Here is a 15,789-nt window from a genome sequence, read left to right as displayed (position 1 = left end):
CTCTCAAACGTCACGTTACGTTTAGGTATGCAGTAGGCCTCAAACTGTTCCATTATTTTATCTAGCTTCATTTTGTCTCCATTAGCAGCGAATGTGAAGTTATAATACACCTCCAGCGCTTCATCACCCACGACATGTAAGAACAGTGACGATTTCCTTTTATTACTTTTCTCGTCAGCTCTGATTGCCGCTAAATACAACTCTAAACGTTGTTTGAATCTCCTCCAATTTTCAGCCACATTACCTGTCAACTGAAGCGTCGCCGGTGGGTGTAAACCTTCCATTTTTTCACTTTGTTAGCTATTCTCCGATGGTAAGCAACGATGTTCTCTTTTGGCTTGCTAATTTGTGGAGAGCTGATTTAACTTCAGATTTTTTCTCTTCATCTCTTTCAATCACTTCTGACACCATGTATTGATTTCTTTGTGGGTTCAATGACGAGACATTTATGAAAGAGAATGACTTTTTATCTAAAGTATGTTCAACTCAGTTAACAGCATTTACAGGAGAGATCATGTTAGAAATCCATCTAAAGCGAAACTGAAACTAATCCAAACTGCTTGTCTCTGTCACATGACCTCTGCTGGTCAGGCATAAGTAATCAATACATGCAAACACACTGGTAAGGCATCATAATCAAACAGGCATGGGGCGCTGCAGAGATACAATGGAGACCGCAAGAATATGGCACAAATGAAATGTCATACGGAACAGTGAAGTGCTATCGCTGCGGCAGAACAACACATGACCATAATGATTGCTGGTTCAAGGGCAAAGTGTGCAGACGGTGTGGAAAAGTAGGACACATAGCAAGAGTCTGCAGGTCGGGAAAGAAAACCAGCAGCAAGAAATCTCCACAGGAGAAGTACAAGAAGGTACATAAGGTGACGGAGAGTAGTTCAGACGAACAGAAGAGTGATACAGACTCCGGAAGCAAGGAGCTGGGTTGTCTGAAACTACATAATGTGATCAAAACGGAGGATCACCAAACTATCTGGGTCACGCTCAAGATAGCAGGAGTCCAAGTGAAAATGGAATTGGACACAGGATCAGCCCTAACAGTCATAAACCGAAGGGACTACAAGCAGCTATTCTCACATATACCCTTGAGAGATACAAAGATTGTCTTGAAGACGTACATGGGGCAAAAAGTCTACCTCAAAGGAAAAATAAGGGTGAACGTTATATATAACGGCAAGGAAACACCAAAAATGGACCTATATGTATTGCCAGATGGAGGACCACCACTACTAGGACGTGAATGGATCCGGAAGATACAGCTAGATTGGCATTCCATACAAGCACTGACTGTAGATGCCAAAAAGGATGACGACGTCACACCTGGACGACTGTCAAAAATGCTAACTGACGCACAAGAAATGTTCCAGCAGGGACTCGGAACCCTAAAAGGCATAACAGCAACGGTCAAAATAGAGGAAAATGCAAGCCCAAAGTTTTTTAAGGCCAGACCGGTACCTTATGCGATCCGCCCAGCTGTCGAAGCACAGCTGGAAGGTTTGGAATGTTCAGGAGTACTGTCCAAAGTGGACTGGAGCGAGTGGGCTACACCCATCGTTCCTGTAATGAAGAGGCCATTGAGTAATACGCCTGGGGAACCAAAGAAGGTTTGCATCTGTGGGGACTTTAAGGTGACAGTGAACCCAATCCTTCACACTGTACAATATCCGCTTCCGCGGATTGAAGATATTTTCGCCTCGCTATCTGGAGGGAAACGCTTCACTAAGATTGATCTGGCCAAGGCGTACCTGCAAATGGAGGTAGAAGAAGCCTCGAAACAGTACCTCACGATCAACACTCATAAAGGTCTCTATCAATACAACCGTCTGGTGTTCGGGGTAGCATCAGCTCCGGCTATTTGGCAAAGGGCAATGGAACAAGTCCTGCAAGGGATTCCAGGGACCCAGTGTTATTTGGACGACATCCTGGTCACGGGCGAAAATGACAGGGATCACCTCGCCAACCTGGAGCAGGCGCTCACTAGATTGAAGAAATATGGGCTCCGAGCTAATCGCCACAAATGCGAGTTTTTCCAGAAGCAGATCTCGTATTGTTGGCACATCATTGATAAAGTGGGGTTACATAAGTCCCCTGAAAAGATTGAGGCAGTAGTCAAGGCTCCAGCACCGGAAAATGTGTCACAACTTAGGTCGTTCCTCGGGCTGGTGAACTACGACCATAAGTTCTTGCCGAATTTGTCTATACAGTACTACACCCACTGAACACCCGACTGCAAACGGGGGTACCATGGAAGTGGAGTGGCGAATGTAAACGAGCTTTCCAGAAGAGCAAAGCATTGATCACATCAAAAGAGGTGTTGGCTCATTTCAACCCAGCACTACCAATTCGGTTGGCGTGTGATGCATCACCCTATGGCATTGGAGCGGTGCTGTCGCACAAATTCCCAGACGGCTCGGAGAGGCCAGTAGCCTTTGCGTCTTGGTCACTAACCTCAGCCGAGCGTAACTACGCCCAGATTGACAGGGAGGCCCTCAGCCTAGTGTGGGGAGTGAAAAAGTTCAATCACTATCTGCACGGGCAGAAGTTCACCTTGCTGACTGACCACCAACCACTTGTCTCCATCTTTAATCCAAAGAAGGGCGTTCCGGTGATGACTGTGCAACGGCTACAAAGATGGTCCCTTTTTCTAGGGGCGCACCAATATGAAATCGAGTATAAGGGCACGAAACAGCATGGAAACGCTGATAGGCTATCACGCCTGTCACTGTCTACTGCGGAGGAAGCACCAGCAGTGGATCCTGTCGAAATATTTCATTCGACTATAATTGAATGCTTGCCAGTAACTAACGCTGGTATAGAGAAGGAGACCCGAAATGACTCGACACTGCCTTGGGTATATGATTTGATGGTGAAGGGATGGCCAGCACATTGTAAGATTTGAAATTTTCAGGAATTCAATCATGCAACAAAACAGGGTTGATAAGACAGTTTATTGACCAAGAGAAAGCTTGTACAGAAAAACCTTTGATAAAAAGGGGCATACAAAATGGCCGCCGGACCTCGTGATCAGTTTTCTGGGACCATTTGATTTCTGTTACTGCAAGCCAGACAGGCTTGTGGATTGAGGACAGTAAGCCTGCGAAAGCCAGTATCGGGAAACCGAAACTCAGGGAACTGAGCATACATATTAATTGGATTCTAAGTACAAGGCAGTTTTCAGGTAACAGGATGGGGCCCATCAAGAAATGGGCGGACAATTGAATGAACACTTAAACCCATTTACTGTACAAAGGAAAGACCGTTTAACAGCCATCAAGGGCAATCTCCAGACCGATCAATATGCGAACCGAGTTACGGTGACAAAGTAAAAGACATTATCGGCCAGGAAGGCCAGTTAAGCTATCACCAGCTCCCGTTACAAGACAAAGCGCCCCTGCAGAGATTTCTGCCCGCCAAGAATATTACAAAGACTGGACTATGATTTGGCGGGAGATAAGACTGTCCCAAAAAGGTATAACTATGGATTGAAAAGTCCATCAGTACGCTTAACACTTCAGAACTTCGTCAGGAGCTTCGGAACTCAAACGGTTCTTCTATGGTACGCTTCTTCTGGAATTCAAGCTTCACCTCGGGTTTTCATTTCTTCAACGCACCGGGACAGACTCTCCGGTTAAGACAGCACTTCGGTTTCGGGACGTGGTCGATGTTCGGCCAGGCAAGGCTCGGCCACGACGAGAAGACGACGAGGGTGGCCCGGGTACTTTTGTCGGGAGATCATCGACGACCCAGGCCGAAGAAGAAGACACCCTCAGGAAAACCGACGATCCAGGCCGGAGAAAAGGGACATTCCGGGCCTAGCCCTCCAGGGCCTCAACATACCATTCGACCAGGGATCGGTGACTGAGTCCCCCATGGACATCCAGTTCTTCAACAACTTTTAACGGATTCAGTCATGACGAGCGCTGATCGAGGCTGTGTCCGCTGCCTCATCGCCTGAGAGAGAGAAAAACAAGCTGCGCCAGAAGTTCCAAATCCACGTGATGACGGAAAGCTGTGCCAAAGGGGCTGCGAACCCCCTCTTTTGTGAATCTGAAAGTGGTGAGCATGATTCTGAGTTCCTCAAGTCGAAACTTAGTCTAGGTCTAGGGGAGGGGGTAAGGGTAATCGTAATGTGTTTCCCCTTTTACGATGTGCCGTGTGTTCCCTATTTCCATAGAGTTAAGTTTATAGATATGTGTATGCTTGTAGTTACATTAATCTGTGCTTATGACATGTATTTCTTAATGCTGCAAACTGTTTAATAATAAAAGCATCCATTTCGTGCTATTCAACCTGGTCTATTGAGTTTTTCCCTGCACTACAGTTCCCTGCACCTAAGTCCAAGGTCTAGAACCGTAGGGGAGAGTGGGTCGAACCACTCAAGGGTAATTATTGCACGAAGCCTGGTAGGAGACCAGAACGAGCAAGAGAAACCCCCTACAGAGATGGCGACCGCGGCAGGACCTTGGCAGCAGGAATGTAGCGTGTTAGATCAAGGTTTGAATAAGCGAAATGTGATGGATGAGAGAATAGCGGATTATGTTTTTGGGAAGGTAAACCTTACAAAACAGTGGATATCTGACCTATTGAGAGATAGGCGCCCGCTAGACGCAGCCATCAAGTGGACAGAAAGTAAAGAGCATACGAAATCGGTAGAAAAGGCGGTCTGGCTGATGTGTTACAAGAAGCAAGTCCAGCTTTTGGACCAGGTCGTTGTGGCACAGACAGCCCAAATCAAAGGGCTGCTTGCAGAAGTAGAGGAAAAGGTTGCGGGAGGTCAGAAACTGATTCAATCGCTTAACGCGCTGAATCAGGAGCGCCAATCCGCAACTCACCGCCATGAGACCCGGATAGAGTATTTGGAATGTCAGGTCATTGAGGCCAAGGCCAGTGAAGGTAGAATGAAAGAGAGATGTTTCTGCCTAGCTAAGCAGATAGCGACACAGGAGGAAAGAATCTTGGGGGCTAGGGCAGCTTATAAGATGGCCATGGAGGATAGGTCTGAGAACACCGATCATAGCGCTTGCCACAGGGAGCTAGAGGACCTGAGAACGGCCCTAGCAAAGGCAACCAGCTTGGTGTGTCTCATAAACCCGCCAGCGAGCCAGTTACTGTTAGCCAAGGAATCCAAAAGACCAATTCCACAGGAAGCAGTTAGGGTACCAACCCCCGAGCCCTCAGCACCTCCCGCCTATACCGAGTCTTGGACTCCGGGGGAGGAACCGGAGAAGTCAGACACAGAGGTTCTTGAGGTAGAGCAACACCAGGTAGTAGAGTTGGGGCCGGCACCGATGTGTCCAACTCGACACCGGAGGCTCGGTCCAAACGAAGACAATGGCGATGATGGACCCCTCGTGAATCAGATCGTAATGCCCCACAGCGCACGACAGCTGAGGGCAATGATAAGTCACATCCCAAAACTCTCCGAGTCAGGAGATCCCTCCGTCCATTTTAGGGACGTGGAGCAAACCGCAGCAGTTAATGACTGCGACGGGGCTGAACAGTCCAAAATGCTGCTGTTTTCCCTGGACAGCTCGCTCCTCCAGTGTTTCCCTGACGAGAGCAAAAGAGGGCGAAAGACGTACGAGGAAAGACGGGATGAGATCCTGGAGATTATAGGGGAGGGTGACGGAACTCCCTTCCTCCGATTGGAAAGGACGGTACAGTTAGAGGGAGAACCCCCACGGGTTTTCGCCGGAAAGTTGTGGCCAGTGTACTGGCGCAGCTGCCCGGGAGGACCGGACCGGAACACGCTAAATGATGACCAAAGGGCTCATTGGCTCCGGTGTCTGGTCGCCAATTGCTTGCCGCCGGTGAGGGAGCAGGCCAAAGCATGGTTTGGCCCCACGAACCCCCGCTCCACGGAGAACGTAGTACTTGATCAGCTCACGATAAGTTACAGGAACAACAAGAGTAGGGATGTGCCTTCCTCAAAAGGAAAGGTGCATGAGGCGAGGCCTGCAGCTCCTGCTAAAAAGGAATGGCATCAGGAGGGGAATCGCGCCCCCCAAGCCAAGAGCAGTTGTTACGGGTGTGGAAAGGAGGGTCATTGGCGCCGAGACTGTAAAAATCCCTGGAGGGATTTAAAGGGAAAAACTTCCCCAGCCCCGGCACCAGGAGATGGTGCGGTTGTGGATCCCGCTGCGATTGAGTCAATCATACAGACAATGCGGTCTCTAATGACCTCGCAGGGGAAAATAGCTGTCACCACCGGCCTTGCTGCTCCCGAAACTCCGATCACTGTACCCAAGTGACTAGAGTCGGCGCAGCCCGTCTACCTGTGTCCGCTCCGCTACGATGCATGGAGACGACCCCTCGTAGAGATGGAGGTAGAGGAGGTGAAGGAAATTTATCTGTTGGACACAGGAGCATCGTGCACCATAATCCACGCAGATAACCCCACCACCTCGCCCTTGTCCACCGGGGTCCCATATCGTCTGTTGGGCTTCACGGGCGAAGATCAGGCTGGCGCACATTCCCTTCCCCTCTCCATTCATTTAGGGCCACTCCACACCACGTGGAAGTGTATCCTGATGAAATGGGAAGAGGGAGGTGGAACGGGAGTCCTGGGGTCTGATTTCTTGGTGGCCCACGGGATCCACGTGGACTTTAGAAATCATTGTCTCTGGGGAGAGGGTACGAGTGTGAGGGAGGTGGAGAGTGTTAAGGAAACCCCTACGAAGGCGCGGGTTGGCCGGCGAGAAGTAAAATTCTTGGGTCTAACCCTATGCGCTGGCGAGAGAACAGTAGACCAGGAGGATGAGCCGGAATCGGTGCAAAATCCGCCGGTCTGCGACACTCGTACAGTAGAGGTGTCCCGACAAAAAAGGTGGTTTAGCATGAAGCGGTGTAAACTGTTTAAGTCGGGTGCACGAGGGCCAACAACAGTGGCCAGGTCTGAGGACAAAAATCCTCAGCCTGCGACAGAGTCACAGACCACACAGGCTGGAACAGTGGCCTGCGTGAAGGGAGGAGTCATCCCATTGGAGTGGGAGGTCTCCTCTCTGATTTGGGATTCGGACGAGGAGGAGCCCGAACGGCTCGGCCCCGCCCTTGACCCGATCACGGAGGAGGATGAGTCAGAGGACGAAGATCCCGCCCTCGACTCAAGCTTAGGGGAGGTAGGGATTGGGGGCGGAGACTCACTACCTGTAGGGGCAGGTGAGGTGGAGTCGGACGCCACAGATTCCGGCCCCGGGGGGGGCGGAGCCTGAGGGAAGGGAGCCGGAGCCGGCAGCTGTGGTGGAACCACAGGCTGTGACGGTGAAAGTCCCAATCCCCGGTCCATCAGCCCTGGGAGCCTCACCCAAGGCAGCCCCTCGTAGGTCGACTCGAACGCCCCAACCCAGAAAGCAATGGCCAAATTCTCCCTATCTTCCCCAACCTCGGTCCAGAGCAGCCCAAGAAAGGCACGATTTCCGTTCAGCAGCGACAGGCTGCGGGGGATCAAAGCCGAAGGTCAGTGCAGCCCCGCCACAGGAAGCTGCATGCTGCAGCCCTCACAGGAATTAGGTAGGCTGCCCGAAGGAGGGCGGCGCTGTACATAGGTGTTAGGTAATGATAAGTTAAGTTAGGTAATTGTAATGATAGTTTAAGGTGTGTAAAGTTTAAGATGATGGGGATGTTTAAAAGGTAGTTTTTCGGAGTCTGCCCAGAATGTGTGGTTGTTTGGAAGTAGGGTCAGGGGACCCCAGCGTTCGTTTAATTAAGCCAGCACCTATTGGGAGCCTGGCTACATCATCTTATCGATTACAGAAACCAGAGATACGATGGAGAGGATTCTCGTGATACTCGCGGCGATCGGGTGCAGGCTGGCCTACCGGGGCCGCACCAAGGACATCATCGTGTTCGGATGTTCCGGGGATACAGCCCCCATCACGACGGATGGGACGGGGAAGCGAGAGGTTGAGGAAACCGCCACATACTTCCACCAAGGGAGATGGCCAGGTTGGCTGGGAACGAATTCTACGGAATACTCCAGCAATTTCAGTTTCGCCTACCAAGAGACTTCGTTAATGTGCCCTCGGGTGAGGATCCTTGCACCCAGAGTCAGCGTTACCGTGGGAAAGAGGATCTGTTTGGTGTGTAATGGGAACGTACCGTTAAGTAGATGGTGGTGGTTATGAAAGCTGGGGAAGGACATGAAGAACTCTACCATTGAGTGGGAACGACTGGGTAACAATACCCAGCGGACAATTACGGGGACTCACGGACAATTACGTGTGTGTTCGGACAAATGGTGGGAACCAGATGAAGGGATATATGTCTGTATGTGGGGTTCGAAACGCGTTTGCCCCAAGGGCGTATCCATCTTTTTCCAGAGGCAGTGGCCAGATGAAGGAAAGGGGATGAGATGGAATGTCAGCACTCGGGCGTGCGGAGCCCCATACTCCCCGATTCCAGTAAACGCCACTGAACTCATCACCCGCCCACGAAAGCCCCTGCCCACGATTCCGGTAGCACTAGCCCAGAAGGAAGGGTGCCCCACCACCACAAAGGGACCCGGGAACGGTCTAGTATTGGTACCCACCGGTCAGGTGCTGTACCAAGGGGTACACTACGCGGTGGCCTCAGTGAATTTAAACCTCACTGAGGTACGATTGCCTGAGTGGTGTCCCAGGGAAACGGAACAGTTGTACCAGGTACTGTTAACCCGAATGTTCAGACAATTTTATGAGTTTGACTTTGCCGACATCGACAAGGCCAAATTATACACCACACCACAGGAAGTTTTGGATCGGGTAGGAAGGCAAAGAAGGGGTACTGTAAATGACATTTTCACTGCTTTTAACACCGGAACGTCTGTTGTCAACGCTCTAGACAACGTGGAGCTGCAGACACAGATCAATGGTTTAAAGGCCCAGTTAAGGAACATACTGACAAGCGAGAATAAGGTAGTGGGTTCTGAGCTGCATGAGGACCAAGCCATGACACTACACTTAAAGGAAATAATTGCTGAGCTGGAGAAACACGCTAGAACGGTAAATGCACTCATTAAGGAGGATCGGAATGCGTCCGATCAGGCTGCGCAGAACGAGGCCTGTGTGCTATACGGGGCGTGGTTACTGGGCGAGGGCCGCAGTAATCTGGAGGATTTAAAACAAGGTTTGGTCCTGTCCTGGATCAGCAACAAGCACTTGCAAGCGCTCCACCCCTTTGGGAACGCATTAAGCCCGTGCCAGCTCAGACTAGCTGCAGAGGCATACCCAGTCCCAGTGGACTGCGGACGCTCAAACCACACTATCATGGGAATAGTGGTGAGGATGCCGGTGTTGGGTCCCGCAGCAAAGCCCGCCCCGGTATACAGGGTGGAGAACATTGGAGTCATTCAGGGGGGTGCGCACATTCGTTACGCAGTGGTCCCGCCTTATGTCATCAGATGGGAGCGTACGATGACAGGCACCGACCTCTCGGGGTGTCGTAGCCGGGGAGCACACATCATCCTGTGTCCCCAGCACATGAACACCTTTTTGAAACCACAGTGCGGGTTCAGAGCCGCTAGCGCGAAGCCGATAAATTGCACCATGGAGGCAATGGCAAAGGACCATGTGCCCCCGCAGGTGGCATATATCGGAGGTGGGACATACTGTGTCACCACTGCAGCGCCTCACTACCGCCACGGACAGCACGAGTGGTGTCCGGTCAGTGACAGCAGTTTCTGTTTCAAACCCAGGGCTGAAGTTCAAGTGGCACAACAACGGATTGTCCCCATTCCTGCACACTCCACCATTCACCTCACTGTAAAAGAGAATTTCACGGACTTCCAGCGATTCGTCGCGCATTTTGGTTATGTCATTCCCCCTCTCCCCGAACACCTCACCAAGATTTTAAAAGCCGTTATAGTTTCACAGAAGCATTTCTACACACTGGAGCAGAAGACATTAGAGATAGGGAAGGACATATTGGACATAGTCACCCCACCATGGTGGGACCTGTTCACCAATATAGAGATCCCGGCCTGGATAAGATTAGCATCCCACATCCTAGTAGTGTGTCAGGTTTTAATTGTAATATTTTTATTGTTCGTGCATTGCAAGAGAGGCAAACGCCTCCAGAGGCACGAGAACACAGGAGAATGGAGAGAACGCTATGTACGAGTGGGGGAAGAGGACACCCCAGTGTAAGCGGCTAGTATTAAAAGTTAAAGCGGCCCTCCATTTTTGGATTTCAGCCACTGCATGATTTAAGTGTGTGAATACTGTAATGTTGTAGCCGTTGGTGAAGTTTTGTTTTGTTTGATTAATAAAAGGTGTATGCAGGTGGTGCAAGGGGCATTGGCCCCCTTCACATCTGAATAAATGAATGTGTTATAGTATAAGATAATACTGCCTATGATTGTCCAACTGTACACAAGGTAATTTTTCTGAAATGGGAACTGCATGTGTCGTGAGGGTCATAGATAGTTAATTATCAGGAATGTTTGGACATGAGGAATCAGGGAAAATTTGCTCACCAAGGATTATTGATACTTTTGTTGAGATACCGCGGCAAACGTGGGAGTTGAGACCAGAGCCAGTGAAACAGTACAGCTTTTTATTTCAGCCTCATGGCAAAACAGGAACTGGAAGAGCCCGCGCCTGACTTAAATACTCCCCAGACAGGAAGTGCTCCCGGCAGCCTGTCCCTGTGGGAAACAAGTTGCTGGAGGAAAGGGCCCCCGGTTGGGGGCATCTGCTTAAACTGTCCGTACTGCCGTGAGCGGATTGTGTCCAGTGGTGGCGTGTCGCCACAGAGCTCCCCCCAGAATCCGCTTAGGAGGAGTGGACGAGTCGTGATGGTGGTCTGATGGTTCTGCCGCAGCGGCTCTGCGTTATCGCCGGTCTAGTTGGCGGGGCCTGGCGGTTCGCCGCCGGCTGTGCTGGCTTGCTGGCGGGACGGCCTCTAGTTGGAGGCCAGGCCACGGGGACCTGTTCCCCTGGTTCTGTGTGTGCTGGTTTGAGCCGGTCGATGGAGACTGTCTCGACCCTGTCGCCGAGTCGCAGCTTGAAGACCTTGTCACCGGTTTGTAGTACTTCGTACGGTCCGTCGTACGGGGGTCGCAGGGGTCCGCGGTGTGCGTCGTGTCGCACGAAGACGAAGCGCGCCTGCTGTAAATTTGGCGGAACATGAGGTGCGAGTGCGCCGTGTCGGTTGACCGGAAGTGGGGCGAACTGCTGGGCGGAAGAGAAAGAGTTGAGCCGCTGCTGGTCGGCCGACCAAGGCGTGGTAGCCTCCGGAAGGAATTCGCCTGGGACGCGCAGCGGTTGTCCGTAAACTAACTCCGCTGCCAAGGACTGGAGGTCTTCTTTGACCGCGGTGCGTAGGCCTAGTAGTACCCACGGTAGGCGGTCAGTCCAGGTACTGTCCTGCAGGCCGGCGCGGAGTGAGGCCTTGAGTGACCTGTGGAAGCGTTCACAAAGCCCGTTGGCCTGCGGGTGGTACACCGTGGTTCGGTGGAGCATCACACCGAGGTTGCGTGCTGTGGCCGTCCAGAGTTCGGAGGTGAACTGGGCGCCTCTGTCGGAGGTTATGTCGGCCGATACGCCGAACCTCGCTACCCAGGTGTTAACGAACGCCCTGGCGATGTCGGCTGTGGTGGTGGAGGTCAGCGGCGCTGCCTCAGGCCAGCGTGTGTAGCGGTCGACCATCGTGAGGAGATAAGTCTGGCCTTGTGATGGCGGCAGGGGCCCGACGATGTCGACGTGTACGTGGTCGAAGCGATGGCTGGGTACCTCGAAGTCTCCCAGGGGTGCTTTTGTATGCCGTTGTACCTTAGCCCGTTGGCAGGCGAGGCAGGAGGTGACCCAAGTCCGAACATCTCTGCTGAGGCCGCGCCAGCCGAAACGCTGGGAGAGGAGTTTGACGGACACGCGGGAACCCGGGTGGGAGAGCCCGTGGAGCGCGTCGAAGATGCGGCGGCGCCAGGTTTCAGGGACGACCGGCCTGGGTTGGCTGAGTGTGATGTCGCAAGTAACTGCCATGGCTTCGGGCCCGTGCGCGACCTTGGCTAGGCGTAGCCCTGGCAGGCTGGTAGCCGCCGAGAGGAGGTCTGGGTCCGTGAGCTGGGCCGCTGCTAGTTGCGCGTAGTCGACCGCGAGGTGATTCGTGCAGATGGCGGGACGGGAAAGGCAGTCGGCGACAACGTTGTCTCTACCGGAGACGTGCTGGATGTCCGTGGTAAACTCGGACACGGCCGCGAGCTGGCGTTGCTGCCGAGCGGACCAGGGTTCGGTGTGCTTGGCCATCGCATATGTGAGCGGCTTGTGGTCCACGTACGCGGTGAAGGGGTGGCCTTCCAGGAGGAACCTGAAATGGTGGACCGGCAGGTGGAGCGCGAGAAGCTCGCGGTCGAAAGTGGAGTATTTGACCTCCGGGGGGCGAAGTTGGCGGCTGTAGAAGGCAAGTGGCTGCCACGCGCCATTAACCCACTGCTCGAACACGGCCCCGACCGCGTGGTCGCAGGTGTCGGTGGTGAGCGCGACCCGGGCGTCGGCCCTCGGGTGCGCGAGCAGAGTGGCGTCGGCGAGCGCGTTTTTGGTGGCATCGAAGGCGGCTGACGTGTCAGTGGTCCAGGCTACGGCCATCTTGCCGGATTTACCTCGGAGGGAGTCATATAGGGGCTTCATGAGGGCTGCAGCTCTGGGGATGAACCTGTTGTAGAAGTTCACCATCCCGAGGAACTCCTGGAGGCCCTTGATGGTTGTGGGGCGGGGGAACTGCTGGACGGCCTGCACCTTGTTGGGCAGGGGGACAGCCCCAGCAGGGGTGGTGTGGTGACCGAGAAAATCGATCTCGGTTAGGCCGAATTGGCACTTCGCCGGGCTGAGGATGAGCCCGTGTTGGGCGCCCGAAAAGGACGCGAAGGTGTTCGAGGTGTTCCTGTTTGGAGGAGCTGGCCACGAGAATGTCGTGTAGATAGATGAATAGGAAGTTCAGGTCCCGCAGGACCGAGTCCATAAGGCGCTGGAAAGCCTGGGCTGCATTCTTGAGGCCGAAGGGCATCCTCAGGAACTCGAACAGGCCGAATGGGGTGATGACGGCCGTTTTGGGAATGTCCGCGGGGTGTACGGGGACTTGGTGGTAACCGCGCACCAGGTCGACTTTGGAAAAGACGGTTCGTCCGGCCAGTCGGGCCGAGAAGTCCTGGATGTGAGGCACCGGGTATCGGTCGGGGGTGGTGGCGTCGTTAAGGCGGCGGTAGTCCCCACAAGGGCGCCAGCCTCCGCCGGGCTTAGGGGCGATGTGGAGGGGCGAGGCCCAGGGGCTGCTGGAGCGGCGGATGATGCCAAGTTGTTCCATGGTGGTGAACTCGGCCCGCGCGATTTCCAGCTTGGCTGGGTTGAGCCTGCGGGCGTGGGCAGAAACTGGAGGGCCGGTGGTGGGAATATAGTGCTCCACCCCGTGTTTGGCGGCTTTGGCCGAAAAGGTCGGGTTGGTGAGGGCGGGTAACTCGGCTAGGAGTGCCGAGTAGTCGTCCACGGCCCTGGCGAGGCAGTAGGTTGTCAGGCCGGCCGAACGGTCCGGGGTAAAGGCGCCGGGGATGGTGGCCATAGTGTTGGCGTCGACGAGGCGGTGCCTCGGAATGTCGACAAGGAGGCCGTGGGCATGTAGGAAGTTGGCGCCGATGAGTGGGCAGAGGACCTCGGCGGTGAGGAACTCCCAGCGGTAGCGGCGGCCCGCGAGGTCGAGCGTGACCATGCGGGTGCCATATGTACGGATGTCCGAGCCATTGGCGGCGGCCAGCGTGATACCTCGTGTGCCGCGTTGGATTTCGAGGGCGGAGGCGGGGGTGATGCTGCACTGGGCCCCTGTGTCGCACAGAAATCGGCAGTTGGTTCTGTCATCAGTGACGTACAGTAGAGGCCCCTTTTGCCCCATGGCCATCGCGGGGTCCGGTGCGGGGGGGGAATTGAAGGTACACGATGGCGTGCAGCGTTGGGCCCTAGTGCCAAAACGGGTGTGGTAGTAACAGTGGCCCGGAGTGGTAGGGCGGGCGGGCCTAGTGGGCCGGGGAGACCGCGTGGTCGTTGCTGCGAGGTCGGGTGTGACGTCGCGTGCAGACTGTGCAGAGAGCAGCCGGTCGGCCTTTTCTGCTATGTCATTCAGGTCCGTGGAGCCGGACTCCACAATGAGCGGGCGGATGCTGGCGGGAAGCTGCCGAATGAAAAGCGTGCGAAAGAGGGCGCCGGGGGGACTTGTCGTCCGCGAGGGACAGCATGTGGGAAAGCAGGTCTGATGGTGAAGCGTCACCGAGACCGGGGAGGTCAAGGAGTTGGCAGTGGCGCGGGTAAGAGGACGTTTGAAATTTTTTAAGGAGCGCAGCCTTCAGATGTTCGTACTTGCCAGTCTGTGGTGGGTCCTGCAGCGCTGCCCAAACTTTGGGGACGGTAGCGTACGTGAGCGAGGAGACGAGGTAGTCGTACTTCGTGGTGTCGCCTGTGATGCCTTTCAGCCGGAATCTGGACTCGGCTTGAACGAACCAGGCTTCGGCCAAGTTTTCCCAAAAGTCTGGTAATTTAACCATGACTGCGTTTGTATCCGCCATGCTAGCTTAGGATTCATCCTGAGCGTCGGGGTCACCAGTGTTGAGATACCGCGGCAAACGTGGGAGTCGAGACCAGAGCCAGTGAAACAGTACAGCTTTTTATTTCAGCCTCATGGCAAAACAGGAACTGGAAGAGCCCGCGCCTGACTTAAATACTCCCCAGACAGGAAGTGCTCCCGGCAGCCTGTCCCTGTGGGAAACAAGTTGCTGGAGGAAAGGGCCCCCGGTTGGGGGCATCTGCTTAAACTGTCCGTACCGCCGTGAGTGGATTGTGTCCAGTGGTGGCGTGTCGCCACACTTTAAGCAATCTATCAATATCACAGGGAGGACTGTAAGATGCAAAATTTTCAGGAATTCAATCACGCAACAAAACAGGGTTGATAAGACAGTTTATTGACCAAGAGAAAGGTTGTACAGAAAAATCTTTGATAAAAAGGGGCATACAAAATGGCCACCGGACCTCGTGATCAGTTTTCGGGGACCATTTGATTTCTGTTACTGCAAGGCAGACAGGCTTGTGGATTGAGGACAGTAAGCCCGCGAAAGCCAGTATCGGGAAACCGAAACTCAGGGAACTGAGCATACATATTAATTGGATTCTAAGTACAAGACAATTTTCAGGTAACAGGATGGGGCCCATCAAGAAATGGGCGGACAATTAGAGTCATAGAGTCATAGAGTTAAACAGCACGGATAGAGGCCCTTCGGCCCATCGTGTCCGCGCCGGCCATCAAGCCCTGTCTGATCTAATCCCATATTCCAGCATTTGGTCCGTAGCCTTGTATGCTATGGCATTTCAAGTGCTCATCTAAATGCTTCTTGAATGTTGTGAGGGTTCCTGCCTCCACAACCCTTTCAGGCAGTGAGTTCCAGACTCCAACCACCCTCTGGGTGAAAAAGTTCTTTCTCAAATCCCCTCTAAACCTCCCGCCCTTTACCTTGAATCTATGCCCCCTAGTTATTGACCCCTCTACTAAGGGAAAAAGCTCCTCAGCATCCATCCTATCTATGCCCCTCATAATTTTGTACATCTCAATCATGTCCCCCCTCAGCCTCCTCTGCTCCAAGGAAAACAAACCCAATCTGCCCAGTCTCTCTTCATAGCTGAAGCGCTCCAGCCCCGGTAACATCCTGGTGAACCTCCTCTGCACCCTCTCCAACGCGATCACATCCTTCCTGTAGTGTGGCGACCAGAACTGCACACAGTATTCCAGCTGTGGCCTAACCAGTGTTTTATACAGTTCCAT

Source organism: Somniosus microcephalus, chromosome 1 (genome assembly GCF_052327205.1).
Source record: "Somniosus microcephalus isolate GS21.2 chromosome 1, FLI_Smic_1.0, whole genome shotgun sequence".
NCBI classification, from domain to species: Eukaryota; Metazoa; Chordata; class Chondrichthyes; order Squaliformes; family Somniosidae; genus Somniosus; species Somniosus microcephalus.
Note: the sequence above shows the minus strand (reverse complement) of the source record.